Raw genomic sequence first — 19570 nt, forward strand, 5'->3', positions numbered from 1 at the left:
AACATTAGAGCAAGGGTGCTGACGGTCTGTGTCCCACAGCAACTGTCGGGCTCTCCAGAATTCAGACCTACACCCACCGAACCTGCTCCGCCATTCATGGCTGATCTGGCCCTGGGTTCTGCTCCCAACCACAACCCTTAATTTCATCAAAAATCTTGTTTGTGACAATGAGTCAGGTTCTCCTACTTTCTTGGGCAGATTCACTACTCTATGGGAGAAGCAGCTCCCTCAAATCTTGAGGCGATGTCCCCTAGTTCTAGTCTCACTGAGGAAAACTTTCCTGCTTCTAGCTTTCCTATTATCTTCATAAATTTGCACGCCATCCAGGCAAGTCAGCTCGAAAGGCAAGTAGTGCAAAAGTAACAAATAAATCACAGCATTGTGGGGAGAAGGGTCACAGTAAACCAAGGTGCGTAGGGTGTACGAAAAATCCAAAAACATATTGCCGGTGATGCACCATCAATAACCACAAAAGGTCGAAGTCGTGAAACCAACAGGCTTTTATTAACTATAGACTGGAATAGCCGTTAACCTCATTGACTGATCAAGGCAGAGTGGAATGCAAAGGGTCTATGGGAAGGATCGGTCTCGGGAGGCGTGTCCAGCCGGGAGCAGCTAATTGTAGCACAACAGCCGTTTACCACAGCGAGGTACAGAGTAGTTCAAGGGCATCATGTTTTGCCAGTGAGAGATGCATTTAAGAGTCCAATAACAGCAGGGATGGATCTGAAGGTTCTCCTTTTTTAACCACATGCATCTTACACCCTGAGTTAAAAATGAATTATGTAAAAATTACATAGATAAGAACATATGACATAGGAGCAGAAATAGGCTATTCAGTTCATCGAGTCTGCCCCAACATTCAATCATGAGCTGGTCCATTTCCCACTCAGCCCCTCTGCCTGGCCTTCTCCCCATATTTGGTGTCCTGGCTAATCAAGAACCTATCAATCTCTGCCCCAATGATCCAGCCTCTATGATAGCCTATGGCAACAAATTCCACAGATTCACCAAGAAATTCCTCCCGCGTCTTTGTTCTAAGTGGATGCCCTTCAATCCTGAAGTTGTGCCCCCTTGTCCTAGACTCTCTGGTAGAATTACAATGGTCAAAAGGCATTTGGACAGGTCTATGGAAGGGAAATGTTCAAAAGGAAATGGACCAAATGCAGAAGTATCCCCCAAGACCATCTTGGTTGCCGAGCCATAGGGCTTGTTTCAAGCGGTGAGTAAATTTTCTCTACTGACTCTCTGGAATTCTCTGCCCCAGAGAGTTGCTGAAGTCAGATCATTAAAAGTATTTAAAATGGAGGCAGATAAGTGCTTGAATTTCGAGTGTTTTGGGGCTATGGGGATTTGGGATAAGTGGGCATTTAAGGCTAATATAGACCAGGCGCAATGATATTGAATGATGGGGGAGGTTTGATGGGCCACGTGGTCAACTCTTGCTCCTGCTTAATCGTCTGCCGCTGTGCAGAGTTGTGGAACAGAGTGCATTATAAGTCCAATAAAATTAGCTCTGGGATCAATCAGGCTGAACAAATTCCAATGGCTACAGGCAGCACTGACAGATGGGCTCTCGTTCTCCTTCAGGAACTCCCTCAGTAGTGTGGTGTGAACCAGGTCATAAGGCAGTTTGTGCAGATGCAGAAGGACATGCCGTTAAAGTGCACGTTCCTTCTAAATCAGGGCAAAGCAGCAACAAGTAAAGCCGCTGATTCCCAGCTCCAATGAGCCCGGTCCAATCCTGCCTTCGGGGAGGGAGGGGGGGTGCTGCCTGGGTGGACTCTGCTCTTTCTCTCTGTGACCACGGGGGTTTCCCCCGGGTGCATCCCACCTCCCAAACGTGCGTGGACTGGAAGGCTAATTGGCCAACTTACTCCAGGTGTGTGGGCGAGAGGTAGAATATGGGTGGTGGTGGGGAGGAGGTTAGTCGAGGGGAAGGAGGATGGGAAGGGTGGTGGTGCCTTTAACTGAACTAATTGCCAGGAGGTGAATCTACAAGGGGACACAGTGTTCGCAATGGTGGTATAGACCAGCTCTTCTCCTCAGCGGGCCATATACCCCCCCCCCCCCACCCCACACACACCCCACGAAGGCCACAGTACTGTTAAGGGGGGCCATGGACTGAAATAATAAAATATTTTTATGTGGTCGGTAGGGGAGAAGTAAACTAACTAAACATGACTGCTTCACAGGGAAGGGGAGCCCATAACATTTGAGCAGAGACCTAAGGTGACCGTAGCCAAAAAAAAAGGTTGCGAGTGGCTGCTACATGCTAATTTTAGAATGATTGTAACAATGTACAGTAATGGAATAAAACGCAACACTGGGGCAACTCAGCAGGTCAAACCTTGTCCTTTATAGAGCAAAGATAAAGGTACTTAGCTGATATTTCAGGCTCGAGCCTTTCATTGAGGTGTGTGAAAATGGCGGCAGGCGTCCGAACGAAAAGGTAAGGGGGGAAGGGGTGGGTGGTTGGGGAGGACTAGGGTCCCAAAGGCAGGAGGTAATAGATGGAGAAGGGAGGGGACACAGCAGCAAGCAGTGGGAGGAGAGATGACTTGGTGAATAGAGGGGGAAGAGGGTGGAGAGCAGAAGGAAAGAAGACGAGGGGAAGGAAAGGGAGGGAGAAAGGAGAGGCGGTTAGCGGAAATGGAAGGCATGAATACAACAGTAAGGATGTAAGAAGACTCTGCACTATTTATTTTGTAAATAATTTACTGTAAAGAAGGTTTATTTTTGTAAAAGATGCTACTTTTCCCCATAACCTGCACCTTGTCTCTGCAACCCTGGTAACAAGGGAGGCATGGTTAGGATTGTGGTTAGTGCAGCAGTGTTTGTAGCACCAGTGACCTGGCTTGGAATCCATTGCTGCCTCCAATGCGTTTGTACGTCCTCCCCGTGACTGGGTGGGCTTCCTCTGTGTGCTCCATTCCCTTTTTTAAAATTGCCCTGGAAGAAGCTGATTCCAGCTTCACCCAAATTAACCTCCAACTCCACACGTTTTGGAGAGTAGAAGGAGACCAGAGCACAGGGAGAATGAACAAAGTCCTTACAGGCACCGCCAGATTCGAACCCAGCTCGCTGGCGCTGTAATAGAGTTGTGCCGACGGCTACGCTAACGTGTTCCAAAGACATACTGGGTTAGTTGGTTGATCGGTCACATGGGCCGAAAAGGACTGTCACTGTGCTGTATCTCTCAATTAAAATTAAATACTGCACCCTGCGCTTGTGGGGTCTTTTTTATTGCACCTTAAGCATGAGTTGACTCGCCTGAATAGCCGGCAAAAATTTTTTTTTTTAAATCACCTCGGTGCAATAAACAAGCCACTTCAATTGGGATTAGTGCAAATGGGTGGTTGGTGATGCGTTGAAGAGCCTGTTTCCGTGCTCCCCCTACAATGCAACCAAGCGACACCCAGGGCACTATGCTCCTGGAACTGAATTGCGGTGTGATCCTCGCAGGAGTTCTCGATTAGTTCCTACCACCATCCTGTTAGCTCAGGACTTTATCGATGCCTATGTTTTTGAGTTAAGACAAGATGATGGGAGTTTATGGCCATATAAACTGTACAATATACACCACCATAATGATTTGCAGCAGGTGCGCTAGTAGTTTGTAATTAAAAAGTGAAAGGAAGTAAGTACAAATGAATACTTAAATGAATCTAAGAGAGTCAATAAATAATGAAAAAAGATAATCAATATCCACAGTTATTTCCCAATAGTGTCTCAGATGATGTCACCAGTACTAGGCAGTGGACCATGAAGGGTTGTAGACACCAGGGAGCACCAACAGGAAGATCCTCCAGCCCCAGCCATCTCCCCCTCCCACCAACCCATTGAGAAGGAGAAGGAGAGGAAATCCTACAGGACAGTGACCACGCCGGCGGACCAGCGGCTGAGGGACCCTCACGGGGCAGTGGGGGATGAGCTTATGGGAACCAGGCATTAGAACTGAGATTTGAGAGGGTGCTGCAGCCAAGAAGGGTTCCTTCCACACCTTTGGTTGCACTGCGCCAGGAAGAGCTAAATTAAATTTAGACAGTAACGGGCCCTTCCAGCCCTTGAGCCCATACCACACAATTAGCCCAATTGACCTCCAACCACCATACGTTATGAAGGGTGGGATGAAAACCAGAGTGCCAATTAACCTGCAAATCATGTACGCTTTTGAAGAATGGGGGGGAAGGTGCAGCACCCAAAGGAAACCCAAGCAGACATGGGGAGAACACACAAACTCCTTACCAATGGCGCTGGATTCAAACTCAAGTTACTGGTGTTGTAACGCTAACCACCACGTCTTACCTGTTCTTTTTCTAACTGTGCCTGGGGAATCTTCCAGTCAGGGGAGTAGGTGCCATCTTGGTTTAACACGATCTCGGATAATACAGCATATTTTTGATGCAGCCCCTGGGGTGTGTCAGCTCCAGAAACCTCAGGACATCTCAGGAGAAGGTTTCAGTCCCAGTTGCCATTGAATGAGGGGAGCACTGTGTGATAGACGTCTGAAGCCAACATGGTGTGGGAATCTAATCAGCAGATGTCCTCTTCAACCGTCCCAGCTGCGTCCTGACCGCACCAGCCATTTGGCTATTTTTAACAACCTCTGCAACACTTTGTGATCTCTTTGAAGCCATTACTTCATTGCTAGCCATATCCACAGCATCAAGCGTGCCAGGGAGAGTCTAAAGGATTAGGCTTTGGATCTTAAACAGTGCATGACGTGCCAGGGAATGGAATCTGGGATAGCCTCTTGTCATGAGGCAGGCATTACAAGGCAGACAGCTTCCTCTTAACCCCAAAGCTATTTCTCGCCATGCTTGAAAGCCGAGACTTATTTGAAGCCTCGCACTAGAGCGTTGTGATGAGGTACAGTTGTCTGGACAGGTTGAATGGACAAGCAAAAAGGAGAAATTCCTCTAACACCTTTTACAACTTCAAGGCAGATAGTCAAAGAGTTGTAGTTTAAGAAAAATAATTTAGCCCATAATATCTATGCCAGCCATTTTACTTAACATACTTGGATAACGTCAACTATTTTACAACCAATAAAGTTGATATAATGTCTGTTAAGAAGTACAATAGAGGAAATATAACAGCAAACATGGAAACTCCCAAATGTGTATCCAAATGGTTTCTCAGTGTCATATTTTGCCATCTTTGACAGTTTCCTCTAGCAGGTCTTTCCACAGAGTGACAAAAGATGCCCTTTGGGTTCATCATAAATCCTTTGCGTAAGGAGTGGGGCTTCAACTCACAGTTGATAACTAAAGAGCAAAGGCGACGCCCTTTAATCCATACAAAACAAGCTCGCACAAACTCTGTGTGGCGCGAATAAAAGTTCTCACAACTGGAGGGAGAATGCATGCTTTTATTAGCTGATAACAAAAGGGTAGGGTCTTACAATGGTGTTCAGTAGGGCTCAGGGTTTAGGCGGGAAACTTGGGTTATATATGGGTAGACGGGGGAAGAGCCAGCCATCAGCACAACCCATCACCAGTGAATCTCAGTTCACTGCCCCACTCTGTCAATTAGAGGCACAGATAGTCGAGGCACTGCCACACAGTTCCAGAGACCTGGGTTCAATCCTGACCTCGGATGCTGTCTGTATGGAGTTTGCATGTTCTCCCTGCCGCTGCATTGGTTTCCTCCCACATCCCTCGGGGTGGGGGGGAGGTTAATGAGCTGCTCTAACCTGCCCCGAGTGTGCGTGTGACTGGAAGAATCTCGGGGGAGTTGCTGAGATTGTGGGGAGAACGGGATGAGTGTAAATGGGCAATTGGTCAGCACAGACTTGGTGGGCTGAAGGGTCTGTTGCTGTTCCTTATGACTCTCATGTTAAAATCTGGGACACACAATGAAAGGTTTGAATTTCTTCCCACAGTTCCTGCTCACTAAAGCTTAACTTTTAAATGTAGACGTAACAGCACGGTAACAGGGCATTTCAGCCCATGGGTCCGTGCCGCCCAATTGCCTGCAACCCCTGGTAGATTTCAAACGGTGGGAGGAAACTGGAACCCCCAGGAAAATCCATGCAGACCTGGGGAGAATCTACAAACTATTGACAGACAGTGCAGGATTCGAACCCTGGTCCCGATCGCTGGCGCTTTAAAGGTGTTGCGCTAACTGCTACCTCCATCCGTGAGATGATAAAAAGGGAACATTGGGGGAACTTCTTCACACAGAGAGTGGTGGGAGTGTGGAACGAGCTACCAGCTAAAGTGGTGAATACTGACTTAAGTGTAGCATTTAAGAACAATTTGGACAGGTACATGGATGGAAGAGGTATGGAGGTCTGTGGGCTGGGTGCAGGTGAGTGGGACAAGGCAGAATAATAATTTGGCAAAACTAGAAGGGCCAAAGGGCCTGTTACTTTGCTGTAATAGCATCAGAGAATCGTCCTGGGAAAGAGGTGCTACCTGTCCACAATGGGCAGTTAAATAGATGATCATAGAACAAAGAACAGTACATCACAGGAACAGGCCATTTGGCCCACGTGCTGGACATGATGTCCAAATCAAACTAAACTGCGGCTGCTTCCATCTGTAAAATATGCCTCTATTCCCTGCATATCATGCATCCATCGAGGAGCCTCTTAGGTGCTGCCATTGCATCTGCTTCCATCACTACTCCTGGACGAACTGTAGTGGCTCACCTAGGCTAACTCCCACCTCACCTCCCAGGAAACACAAGGGCAGCAGGCTCACACCACCACCAGCAGCTTCCCCTAGAAGCCACACCCCACCTTGCCTGGGGAATACATTGCTGGTGGTGCCGTGCCAGTTGGGAACCCTCCCCAAATGCATCGTGTGAGCACCAGTACTAGAAAGGAACAAATGGCCGAATTAGGGGCAAACAGATTTTCTCATGACTGCAGATGAAGCATTGCCCAAACTACCAACTTCCCGTTCCTTCTGCCCCTCCTGAGGCAGAGGGTCGGTCCCACATCCACCTTGTGGTGATGTGTAATTACACCATTAGGTCACCAGGGGCCATCCCGGTGACCTTGTCTATAAAGCAGTCCAGAGCTACAGTCTAGCCTTCCAGGTTCGTCTTACAGAGAGACACGACCTCTTAGTGTACATATTAGTTTATTAAAGCTATCTTATACTCGCACTGCTGGTGTGGTTAATGTCAGTACAGTCCTAACCTCAGAATGTACAGAATCAGAATGGAAGCAAACCATCGTTGATCCCAGGCGATGGCTAAAGAGGAATTTCAGTTACCATTAATGTTTTAACTAACTGAATTTAATTTAATTCTATCTCCACCCCATTGGCTAAGTAGGATGTGGATACAGGATTATCATTGCATCTGAATAGTCAGGGTATCAAAGGTTATGGGGAGAAGGCAGGGGATCATCTCATGATGGAATGGAGAGTGGACATCATGTGCCCAATGGCCTCCTGCTCCTATATTGTATGTCTTAAGGTGTAGCACTCCTCTCTACAGCAGAAATAGTGTTAGGGAGACAGGATTTAATCTTTCAGTTGGGCTTCAGGAACATCATTCAGGCTAATGTGTCTGGGATCTAATTCAGAGATCTAATTAGTATAGGTAAAAGCTCACACTCTGACTGGAGGGAGAACTAACACTTTTATTAATTTACAACACAGGTACAGTTCGTGAACAGGGTTCGTATGGGTTCAGAGATTAGGCGGGAAACCAGGGTTATATACAGGTCCCTGGGGGGAGGGGCCAGGAGGCGGGACCAGTTGTTAGTACAGGACACCTCCAGTGAACAACCCTAGGATTATCTGAGCCCTGATCACAATACAACAGATTTAATGAAGGAAGCAGGCGGATATGCCCAACGTTGTGACTTTTAATGCTCCTGTATCTGTCGCGGGGCACTGACCATGTATCGACATAAAACACTCACTCTTGCCACAGCTCTCCTGCTCTGTGTCTTGACTTGGCAGTTCAACGATTCAATTTCAGCGACATTTTGCCCTTCGCAATCTGACCCGCGTAAAGCACTGAAAACATTCTGCCTTGACTTATCTCACGAAAGGCCCTGCTGCAGTGCGAGGTGCTTCTCCAGCATAACCACTCGCCAGCAGTTCGTCAACATGCACAAAGTGCGTCTGGACAGATTCTGGTCAGAAATGACTCAGGCAATGATCCTTGTGGTGAGAGAATGGAGAAGGAATTTGTTTATGAATTACCCGGAGGAATGCTTGACCTGAGTTTGTGTCCTGTCTCATCTTGCTCACCATAAGAATCAGAATTATTGTCAAGAACATGTCACAAAATCCCTTGTTTTGCAGCGGCATCACAGGTGGAAATATCACTGTAAATTCCATTGAAAATAAATACACGAGTGCAAAAGAGGAGATAGGGAGGCAGTTCATTGTCCATTCAGGAATCTGATGGCAGAGGGGAAGAAGCTATTTTTGTACCTTTAGTTTCTCGTCTTTGGACCTCCTTCCTGATGGTAGCATTGAGAAGGGAGCATGGCCTGGGTGGCCCTTGAGGGCAGAGGCTGCTTTCTTAAGTCACCGCCTCTTGTAGATGCTCTTGATGGACTGAAGACTGGTGCCCATGATGTCGCTGCCACAACTCTCTGCATTCTTTTCCTGTCCTGTGGACTGGAGGCTCCATTACAGACAGAAACAATCAGAATACTCTCCACGAGTACAAGTCAGGCCTGACCCACTGAGAGCCTCCAGCTTTTCTGATAGCTCAAGATCTGAAGTGTCTGAGTTTCGCCTCATGACTGCACTGGTGTTGTTCACCCAGATGAGGAGAGATCAGATAGGCTGGATTCATTTTCTCTGGTGTGGAGACTGAGGTGGGGTGGGGGTGGTGGGTGGTGAACTTGATAGAGTGTACACAATAATGAGGGGGCATGGATAGGCTACACAGGAGGAAACACAGCAGAGTTGTCTCAAACTCAAAGATATAGGTTAAAAGGAAGGGATAAGAGGTTTGGACGGGATCTGAGGGCTAATATTGTTCAGTAAGAGGGTGGCTGGAATCTCGAATGCACTGCCTGACAACATTTAAGAAGTATCCAGAGTAGTGATTCCCAAAGTGTGCGCTGCCATTAACCCCGCCCTCCACCACCGTGGGCAATGAAAGATCCAAAGGGGGCCGTGAGGGGAAAGGGGGCGATCAGGGGGGTGGTGAGGAGAAAGGAAGTGGAGGGCGGGGAGTGGTTCCGAACCTTCAGCCTTGTTATTATTCAGTCTTCTGCAAAGTTTAATGAAGAAGCCAGTCTCGGGGTGGCAGGTATGAGCAAAATAAACGGCGGCAAGGCGTTCTTGCGAGAGCTGGTCTCGGTGGCCGCCATGTTATACTGGCGACATTACCCCCTGCTCGGAGCTGCCGCCACTGACACTAATCCTCCCACCCCGCTCAGCGTCACCACTAACCCCCCCACCCTGCTAGCACCGTCACTAACCCTCCCCCTGCTCAGCGCTGCCGCCACTACCCCCCCCACTGCCCAGTACCGACACTAATCCCAGCAACCCACCCAACCCCACCACTAATCCCCGACCCTGCTCAGTTCTGCCACTAACCACCCCTCCACCCCACTCAGTGCCACCACTAATCCCCCAACCCCACTCAGGGCTGGTACTAACCCTCACCCCGTGTTGTTGTATGGAGGAGGATGCTCCGGATGTGGCCTGGAGGCCAAGGGGACGCTAGCCTGAAAATGATTGGGAACCACTGATCTAGAGGGTCCGATAGCTCAGTGGTTAGAACACTATTTTCCTTAACCAGGGGTTACGAGTTCATTCTTCTCTGGTGGCTAATTTGTGTGAGGGGCACTGGACAGAGTGGCGAGTCACTGTCTGTCTTATGGAAGGCAAAGTTAAAGAATTTTATGTCTGTTACATTCTAAATGTAGCATTACGTGACAGTAATGGAAGATTTAGGCAAGCACTTCAAGCCACCAGGAGGAGAGGTCTATGGAACAAGTGGGATTAGTGAAAACAGGGGCTTGCTGGCCTGTATGAACAAGATGGGCCACAGGGCTCCTTTCTGTGCTTGCCTCTATTCCTATTTGTAGATCCTTGCTCAATCCTTTTCTAGGTGTTCTATTAGTCATTATTTAATTAGAGATCCTGACTAATTTTCCCATTTACATGAGGCAAGCAGGTCACAGAAGCATAGAAAAAAGGTGCGGCAGTAGGCCATCTAGCCCTTTGAGCCTGCACTGCCATTCCATTTCACCATGGGGAAATCACATGACTTCTGTACCCCATTCCTGCTTCCTCGCCATACCTTTGACCCCCTAAAAATCACATCCAAACCAATATATCTAATGCTCTGCTTTCTGTGGCAGGGGGTTCCACAAATTCACGACTCTCGGAGTGAAGCAGTTTCTCCTCATTATCGGTCCTAAGCGTCTCATGCCTCATCTATCCAATGTGACTCCTGGTCCAGCGAACAGCAGGGTTAGTGGTTCCTCATTTTCATTTGCCCTCCTTTTCTATATGGTTGGACCACATCTGCTAAGTTCCAATCTGCAGAATCTGTATGACCTTCGGGACAGCATGGTTAATGTAGCGATTTGCGCAAAGCTTTTACAGCGCCAGCGACCAGGATAGGGGTTCAAATCTGTAACTGCACATTCTCTCCTTATCTTCCTGGGCTTTCCCTGGGGGGTGGGCCTTAGTTTCCTCTCACCATTAAAAATCGTACTGTAGGTTAATTGGATGTAAATTGGGCCGCACGGACTCGTGGGCCGAAATGGCCTGTTACCGTGCTAGATTTAAATTTAAATATTAAAAAAAGCCAGATGTTCAATAAACACAAAATTCTGAGATTGTTTTAATTTTCAAACAATATCCATATTCATGAAATTAATTTACAACAGCTGTCCAAAGAGCCAAAATGAAAAATCTAACCCTGAAATTCCTTTTGTTCTGAAGCTGATATGTTATAGAACCATCGAACACTACAGCACATTAACAGGCCCTTTGGGTCATCTAGTCTGTGCCAAAGTATTATTCTACATAGTCCTAATGACCTGGACCCAGACCATATTCTTCCACACCCCTCCCATCATGAACTGATCAAATAATGGAAACCAGGTATCAGAACCAGGATTTGAGAGGGTACTCAGGGCAAGAAGGGTTCCCTGAGGGTCTTGGATGCTGAAGGCTTCATGATCGTGTCAGAGGTTTGGATCTGGAGCTCAGGCTTCCGATGGATCAAACAGGAGCCTGTGTGGCTGTAGAAGTTGCTAGACCACTGGAGGTGAATCCACGGACACCCAGTGACTCTGAAGTCTCTTTGCTTCTCTTTCTCTTTTACTGTAAGGGATGGTGTGACGGGTTATATCATATTTTATATCACATATAGATATGTTTTTGAAGGAGATAGATTGTGGGGTTAGTGTAGGTCACAAACAAACACAAACACTTCACAGAACAGATCTCATTTAAAATGCCAGAGTTCTGCTCAAACCAGACAGTCTAGGCTCTGAGTGCCTTTGCAAAAACTTTGAAGATTGCCGACAGAGACATGCTGTGGAATAATGGATTATTGTTTTGAAGGAAACAGATGAATGGACTCAGAAGTTTGGGGCTGGTGTCTCAGTCTGTGTGAGTGGAGTTTGCTGTTCTGAGGTCATGTGGTTTTATAAGCAGCGAGAGAGAGAGAGAGAGAGAACTGGTTTCTGCGGCATGGCAAGCTGGCAGCTTAGTTAAAACCAGAGTGGTCCATACAAGAGGAAATGGCTGGTTAAAGTGTTTCACTTGAAATAAGGGAAACAAAAAGGAACTCTGCAGTGACCAGCAGAATAAAAGGTTATTGTGGTGCGCTGTGAGCCAGAATCAGACACACACAAGGTAAAGACTGTACAACAGGCTTTAATCCACAAAGACTTCCACAGATCCAGGCTGGCTGTAGGTGTGGTAACTCTGAGTGAGGCTTTGGGAGGCAGCACAGGCTTATGTCCCAGAGGGTGATTGACACCCGACCTGGTGGGGCTTGATCCATTCAGGCCGACTGATTGACAGCCGGCCAGGTGTTGTCCTGTCTCCTTATGCTCGGGCAGGTACAGATGTTGCCCCCTGCAGTAGGCCAGTGATGTACTACCACATTCACCCCCTTCTTTAAAATTGTCCCGGGGGGGAAGTAACAAGGAATCGTACCCACTATACAACATACAATATTTACAGATTGAGACGATTTGGTGGCCACTGGGGTCTCTGTGACTGTCGTAGGACTGACTCTTGGTCACTGGTCGGAGGGAAAGTGGGAGGGTTGGCGGCAGGGGTCTGTGTGACTGGTGTGGTGCCACGTGGAGGGGTGGCCGAGCGGGGCCAGGGTCAATGTATGAGAGTCGTATTGGATGGGTGGGGGGGCAGGTTTGTCTCCCAGGGCTAAAGCACGCCCCTGGTGGTCAAGGAGGTCCTGTGCGCCCCATAGCTGCCTGGGGATGGGGATGTATCACCAGTCGGCGTCGTCCTGGGCTGAAGGGTGCTCCTGCTTGTGCCAGGTCCCTGGTTGAGAAGGTGTCCTCCCTGCCACTGCCGAACCTTATGTAGGCGTAGTTGTGGTTAGCATGTAGGAGAAAGACCTGCTTGACCAGGGCTTCGGCCTTGTGCGTTCATATGTGCTTACGCAGGAGCACCGGTCGCTGGGACGTGAGCCACGCTGGGAGGGACATTCCAGTCGCCGACATCCTGGGGAATGAGAACAGACGTTCATGATGGGTCTCGTTGGTAGCCGTACACAGTCGCGACCGAATGGCATGGAGCGCCTTGGGCAGGGCGTCCTGCCAGTACTCAACAGCCGCCCTTTCGACTTGAGAGCCAGGAGGACTGCCTTCCAGACCACCCCGTTTTAGCGTTCCATGCATGTGGTTATAACTTGTCGTGCGACTAGTCCCGATGCCCCTTGGCATCAGGTACTGGCGCAGCTCATCACTCATGAAACTAGACCCCTGGTCACTGTGGATGAAAGCGGGGTAGCCAAACATGGTGAAGATCTGTGCCAGGGCCCTGATGACGGTGGCTGTGGAAGTGTCCGGGCAAGGGATAGCGAAAGGGAAGTGTGAGTACTTGTCCACTGCCGTGAGGAAGTAGACGTTTTGGTTCATGGAAGGCGGGGCCCTTTGAAGTCCATGCCGACACGCTCGAAAGGCCAAGTGGCCTTTACAATATGGGCCTGGGGCAGGTGGAAGAAATGGTGTTTACACTCTGTGCAGACCCGGCAGGCCTTGGTCATGTCCCTGACATCCCTGATGGTATACGGCAGATTCCAGGACAATGAAGTGGTACAACCTGGTGACACCCGGATGGCAGAGGGACTCATGCAATGCCTGCAGCCTCTCATCGTGCATAGACGCACAGGTCCGAGAGAGGGCATCGGGGGAGTCGTTAAACTTCCCGGGGCGGTACTGGATGTCGTAGCTGTATGTTGCCAGCTCGAATCTTGTCGTTCTTGATTTTGCTCTTGTGGGTAGTGTTAAACATGAACGCCACATCCCGCTGGTCCGTGAGGAGGGTGAATCTCCTGCCGGTCAGGTAGTGGCGCCAGTGGTGGACCGCTTCCACAATTGCCTGGGCCTCCTTTTCAAATGACAGAATGCCCTAGCTTGGAGCTGTGGAGGGTCCTAAAGAAGAAAGCGACGGGGTGCCTCCCCTTGGTTGAGGGTCGCAGTGAGGGCTACCTTGGAGGCATTGCTCTCTACCTGGAAGGGGGAGTCCTCATCCACAGCCTGCATCGTGGTGTCCGCGATGTCGTGCCTGAAGCGGATGAAGGCTGCCTGCGCCTTGGGTGGGAGGGGAAAAGTTGTAGCTTGGGCCAGTGGGCGGACCATGTCTGAGAAGCGAGGGACCCACTGTAAGTAATAGGAGAATAGGCCAAAGCACCTGTGGATGTCCTTTAGCCTGGGGGGGAGAGGTAGCTCCATTAATGGGCGCATTCTTTCTGGATCTGGGCCAACAACCCCATGGGTCACGATGTACCCCAAGTTGGAGAGGCGGGTGGTGCTAAACACACACTTCTTATTATCTGGAGGAATTTTTCCAGATTAGCATCATGGTCTTGCTGGTCACGGCCGCAGATAGTGACGTTATCCAGATACGGGAACGTCACCTTTAGCTTGTGCTGGTCTACATGCGATCCATCTTCCGCTGGAAGACAGAGACCCCATTCGTGACCCTAAATGGAACTCGGTGGAAGTGGTACAGGCGCTTGTCGGCCCCGAAGGTAGTGTAGGGCTTGTCCTTCAGGTGGATTGGGATATGGTGATATGCCGACTTCAGGTCAAACGTGGAGAAAACCCGGTAGCAGGCTATTTCGTTGACCATGTTGGCGATCCATGGTGGGGGTAGGAGTCCAGTTGGGTGTACTGGTTAATGGTCTAGCTGTAATCCACGATCATCCTCGGCTTACTTCCCCCTTTGACCACTAGGACTTTGGCTCTCCAAGGGCTGTTATTGGGCTCTATGACACCTTCCGCCAGGAGTCGCCGCACCTCCGCCTTGATGAAGTCTCTGTCTGCAGCGCAGTAGCGCCTATTCTGGCGGTGATCGGCTTGCAGCCTAGCGTAAGATGTGGGAAGAGCGCCGGTGGGGTGATTTATAGTGCGGAGAAGCCGCAGGTTGGCTGGGGCTGGTAGTTGGCATGCTGTGTAACATGAGTGGAGGTTGGGGTCCCCCTGAAGGCAAGGGTGACACACTGCAGGTGGCACTGGAAATCTAGGCCCAGGAGGACTGGGCCACAGAGTTTGGGCATGACCAGGAGCCTGAACCCTGTGTAAGTCTCCCCTCCCATAGTTATATTGGCCGATCAGTGCCCGAGGGTACCAATAGTCTTATCCTTGGCAGCGAGGGCAATCGAGCAGGTGGTGGGGTGGACTTTTAATCTCAGGTAGTGGGCCATGCTAGGGTGAATGAAGCTCTCGGTGCTGCCACTGTCAAACAGGCACTTTGTTACCTGCCCGTTGACTTGCACGACCATCATAGAGCGCCTGAGTTCGTGAACGATATCCCTGGTCAGTGTGGTGGCAGCCAGGACCATCTTGGGGTCGGAGTCATCGGTCTCTGGTTGTGTGCGGTGATTTATGGTATCTGGAGGTGTGGGGAGCGTCGGTAGGGTGGCCTGGTGATCGCCCCTGTTGACCACATCATTCTCGTCATTGTCGGGGGCCCTCCATGTTGGCCACTGCCTGGCCCAAGATAGTGGTGGCATGTGGGCGCTCGCTGTATGCCTGCCTCCTTCCCCAGCCGTGTTTGTTGCGCTAGTGGAAGTGACATCATCGCAGCCGGCGGCAGTGATGTCATTACATCAGCCAGGAGTGATGTCACGCCATGAGCCGGAAGTGATGTCACTGTAGTTCTCGGCGAGTGGCGCTGGCGAGGGCGGTGTCTGGTCCACATGCTGCGATCGTCGCTGGCGAAGCCAGAGCCGGATGCTGCACCGTCGGAGTCGGGGAAGGCAATAGTTGTAGCGGGGACAATGATGCCACCCGGAACTTGCATGTGGAGGGGTCCGCCAGGGAGGTGGGGAGGTCATAGAGGGCCGCTGAGCTGCCGGCACTTTTAGAGAGGCACACTTTAGCGAAGTGGTCTTTCTTGCCGCATCGGCAACAATACTGGTTCCTAGCAGGGCAGTTTCGGTGCGATCATCGGTCTGACCCAAACCAGGACCCACAGTACTTACAGGGGCGCCGGGCGCCTTCCGCAGCAACGTTCTCCACCCCAGCTCGGTCTAGGGCTGCAGCTGCAGTGTAAGAGGGCCATGAGGGTGCCTGGGGGAACCTGGAATAAAAGGCTTCGATGTGCAGGGCTGCAGCTTCCTAGGTTCGGACCACTTCCACTGTCTCGGTCAGGGTGTAGTTATTATCTTCCAGCAGCTTCTGCAAGATAGCCCTCGAGCTTAGCCCTCAGACGAAGGCGTCCCAGATCAGCCTCTCGACCTCCTCTGCACCTACCCCGGGTTTAGCCAGACACAATTGGGTCAACTCTCGTAGGTGTTCCAGGTAAGACACAGCCATCTCCTCGGGTTCCTGTGCTCGGGTGTTGAGGAGGAACCTTGAATATACTGCATTCATGGGGGGCTTGTACAAGTTTTCGAGAGCATCCATTGCAGTCTTGTATGTGGAGCAGCCTTTGGTTGCCTGGAAAGTGTGGGGACTCAGCTTTGACCAGCTTTGATCTGAGTCCAGGATGTCGCCTGCGTGCGTCTCGATGATTGCCTCGACCACGTGCGGCCAGATTTTGAAGCGTGTCTGGGCTTCCGAGTGGCATGGGTCGACTTCAAGGCTCCCTGCACTCAGGAGTTTTTCCATGGCAGCTGTGGGAAAATTTTGTGGATTACATTGTGGTGCACTGTTAGCCAGAATCAGACACACACAAGGTAAAGTCTGTACAACAGGCTTTAATCCACAAAGGCTTCCACAGAGCCAGGCTGGCTGTAGCTGCAGTAACTCTGAATGAGGCTTTAGGAGACCGGCGCAGGGTTATATCCCAGAGGGCGATTGACACCCGACCTGGTGGGGCTTGATCCATTCAGGCCGACTGATTGACAGCTGGCCAGGTGTTGTCCTGTCCCTTACACTCCTGCAGCTACAGAAGTTTCCCCCTGCAGTAGGCCAGTGGTACACTCCTGAAGCTACAGAGGTTGCCCCCTGCAGTAGGCTGGCGGTACACTCCTGCAGCTACAGAGGTTGCCCCCTGCAGTAGGCCGCCGGTACACTCCTGCAGGTACAGAGGTTGCCCCCTGCAGTAGGCCGGCGGTACACTCCTGCAGGTACAGAGGTTGCCCCCTGCAGTAGGCCGGCGGTACACTCCTGCAGGTACAGAGGTTGTCCCCTGCAGTAGGCCGGCGGTACACTCCTGCAGGTACGGAGGTTGCCCCCTGCAGTAGGCCGGCGGTACACTCCTGCAGGTACAGAGGTTGCCCCCTGCAGTAGGCCGGCGGTACACTCCTGCAGGTACAGAGGTTGCCCCCTGCAGTAGGCCGGCGGTACACTCCTGCAGGTATGGAGGTTGCCCCCTGCAGTAGGCCGGCGGTACACTCCTGCAGGTACAGAGGTTGCCCCCTGCAATAGGCCGGCAGTACACTCCTGAAGGTACAGAAGTTGCCCCCTGCAGTAGGCCGGTGGTACACTCCTGCAGGTACAGAGGTTGTCCCCTGCAGTAGGCCGGTGGTACACTCCTGAAGGTACAGAAGTTGCCCCCTGCAGTAGGCCGGTGGTACACTCCTGAAGGTACAGAAGTTGCCCCCTGCAGTAGGCCGGCGGTACACTCCTGCAGGTACAGAGGTTGCCCCCTGCAGTAGGCCGGCGGTACACTCCTGAAGGTACAGAAGTTGCCCCCTGCAGTAGGCCGGTGGTACACTCCTGCAGGTACAGAGGTTTCCCCCTGCAGTAGGCCGGCGGTACACCCCTGAAGGTACAGAAGTTGCCCCCTGCAGTAGGCCGGTGGTGTAGCACCACAGTTATCATTTGAAAAATCCTGATGGGACAAGTTTCTTCGGCAAGACACTGAAGTGGTATCAGTTTGTGTCCGTGTGTCCAACGAGTAACGAATCTCTCCCTGAAACCAATGAGAACCTTCCTGAGCGGTAACCAATTACTTTTAAACACCAGAGCTTGGTGAAAATTCATATATGTTACATTCTGTGCATAGTATAAGAATTGACTGAACTGGAGGAGTGAGAAGTGAGATTGGACTGTGAATCAAAGAACTTTCCTTAACTTATACACATATTACACACATGTGGGCTTAGAATTAGAAGGGGGTTAAGTTAGGTTAAGTTAATAGTAATGTTAAAGTTTAATCCTGTTTTTATTTTTAAAGAAAATTTAAAGTAACTTTTGTTTAAGTAACCATTTGTCTTGGTGAATTTCTATTGCTCCTGGGTTTTGGGGTCCTCTGGGCCTGTTAGAGTGGCATTAATGATGACTGTCTGCCTTACAGCAGGCAGAAGGCAATTTTGTGTAATATTACATATTCGGACTATTACAAGTCAATAAGGAATTCTTAAATCTTGATTTTTCTTAAATACCAAAATCAAGTCTGCATTCACCACTTCAACCGGCAGCTCGTCCCACACTCTGCGTGAAGTTCCCTAATACTCCCTCTAAATATTTCCCCTTTCACTCGTAACCCTCTTGTTCCTGTTTCAATTAACCTCAGTGGGAAAAGCCTGCCTGCATGTACTCTACCTATATTTCAATATACATTATATTCGATGCCTAATGTTACAGAAAACCCTTTCAACCTTTGACCTTGTGAAATCGTATATTCTCCTTGAAGCTGTGTAAGCTGAGGAACTGCAGACCGAGACGCGGAGGACTACTTTTGTTCGTTATCCTCATGCAAACATTAGCCACTGAGCGAATATGTCACTCACATAGTGGCCGGAGCACTCTCTGAGGTACTGGTATCCATTCATAACCTTACCAAACCAATGCTAATTGCCAGGAAGGAATGACTGATTGCAGGCACATCCTGCGGAGAATTTTGGGGCATCTTTTGAACAGAATCATGGAATAAAATAGAACTGAAACAAAATGTTCAGTCCTTGAGCCTCTTTATTAGACCAATTTGCATTTACTTTTTACTGAACCTGTCTTCAAATGCTTGCAAATAGATTCCCACACACCTCATAAGTTTGCTGGAGAAATTCAGCAGGTCTGTCAGTACCCACAGAAATGGATCTGGATTTAGTTCGCAGGCCCTTTCTCCTGAGTGTTCACTGTGACTGCCAGTGTAGCGTGGTGCAGTTAGCGTGACACCATCACAGCACCATTGACCGGGGTTCGAATCCGGCGCCGTCTGTAAAGAATTTGTACATTTTCCCCGTGACCTGGGTGGCTTTCCTCTGGGTGCTTCGGGTTCCTCCCACCCTCCAAAAAATGTGCAGGGGTTGGTGGGTTAATTGGGAGGCACAGGTTTCATGGGTCTTCTACCATACAGTCTTATTAAATTAAATGAAAAAGTAATTGAAGGATGACTTGTCTGGGATCTGGGAATACAGGTATAATCCCCTGAAAGTGGTGTCACAGGTGAATAAAATTGTAAAGAGAGCTTTTGACATATTGGCCTTCATAGATCAAAGTATTGAGTATAGGAGTTGGTAAAGTTGTCTAAGACATCGGTGAGGTCAAATTTGGAGTATTGTGTGCAGTTTTGGTCACCCTAACTGCAGGAAACCATGGGGGCGGCATGGTTAGTGCAGCGGTTAGCGCAACGCTATTCCAGCACCAGCGATCAGATCTGTGGTTCGAATCCTGTGCTGTCTGAAAGGAGCTTGTACATTTTCCTCATGTCTGCATGGGTTTCCTCCCACTGTTTGAAACATACCGGGGGTTGTAGGTCAATTGGGTGGCACAGGCTCATGGGCTGAAATGGCCTGTTTACCATGCCGTTTGTCTAAATTTTAAATCTTTTAAAAATTTGTTAAAAAAAAGATTGAAAGACCGCAGAGAAGATTTAGTTGTGAGGACTTCAAGAACTGTGTCACAAGGAAAGGTTAAACTGGTTAGGACTTTATTCCCGTAGGGTACAAGAATGAGGAGAGAGGTGTGCAAAATTATGATGGGAAATGCTAATTGGCTTTTCCCACTGAGGGGTAGGCAAGATACAAGCCA

The 19570-nt window shown here is 49.7% G+C and overlaps 1 protein-coding gene across 4 annotated transcripts in view; it reads right to left on the reverse strand.

The window, feature by feature from the left end:
• palld (palladin, cytoskeletal associated protein) overlaps window positions 1–19570 on the reverse strand; it is a 485446-nt gene that overhangs the window by 373889 nt on the left and 91987 nt on the right. The window lies entirely within an intron of this gene.

The sequence above is a fragment of the Narcine bancroftii genome, chromosome 1 (genome assembly GCF_036971445.1).
Source record: "Narcine bancroftii isolate sNarBan1 chromosome 1, sNarBan1.hap1, whole genome shotgun sequence".
Taxonomy (NCBI): domain Eukaryota; kingdom Metazoa; phylum Chordata; class Chondrichthyes; order Torpediniformes; family Narcinidae; genus Narcine; species Narcine bancroftii.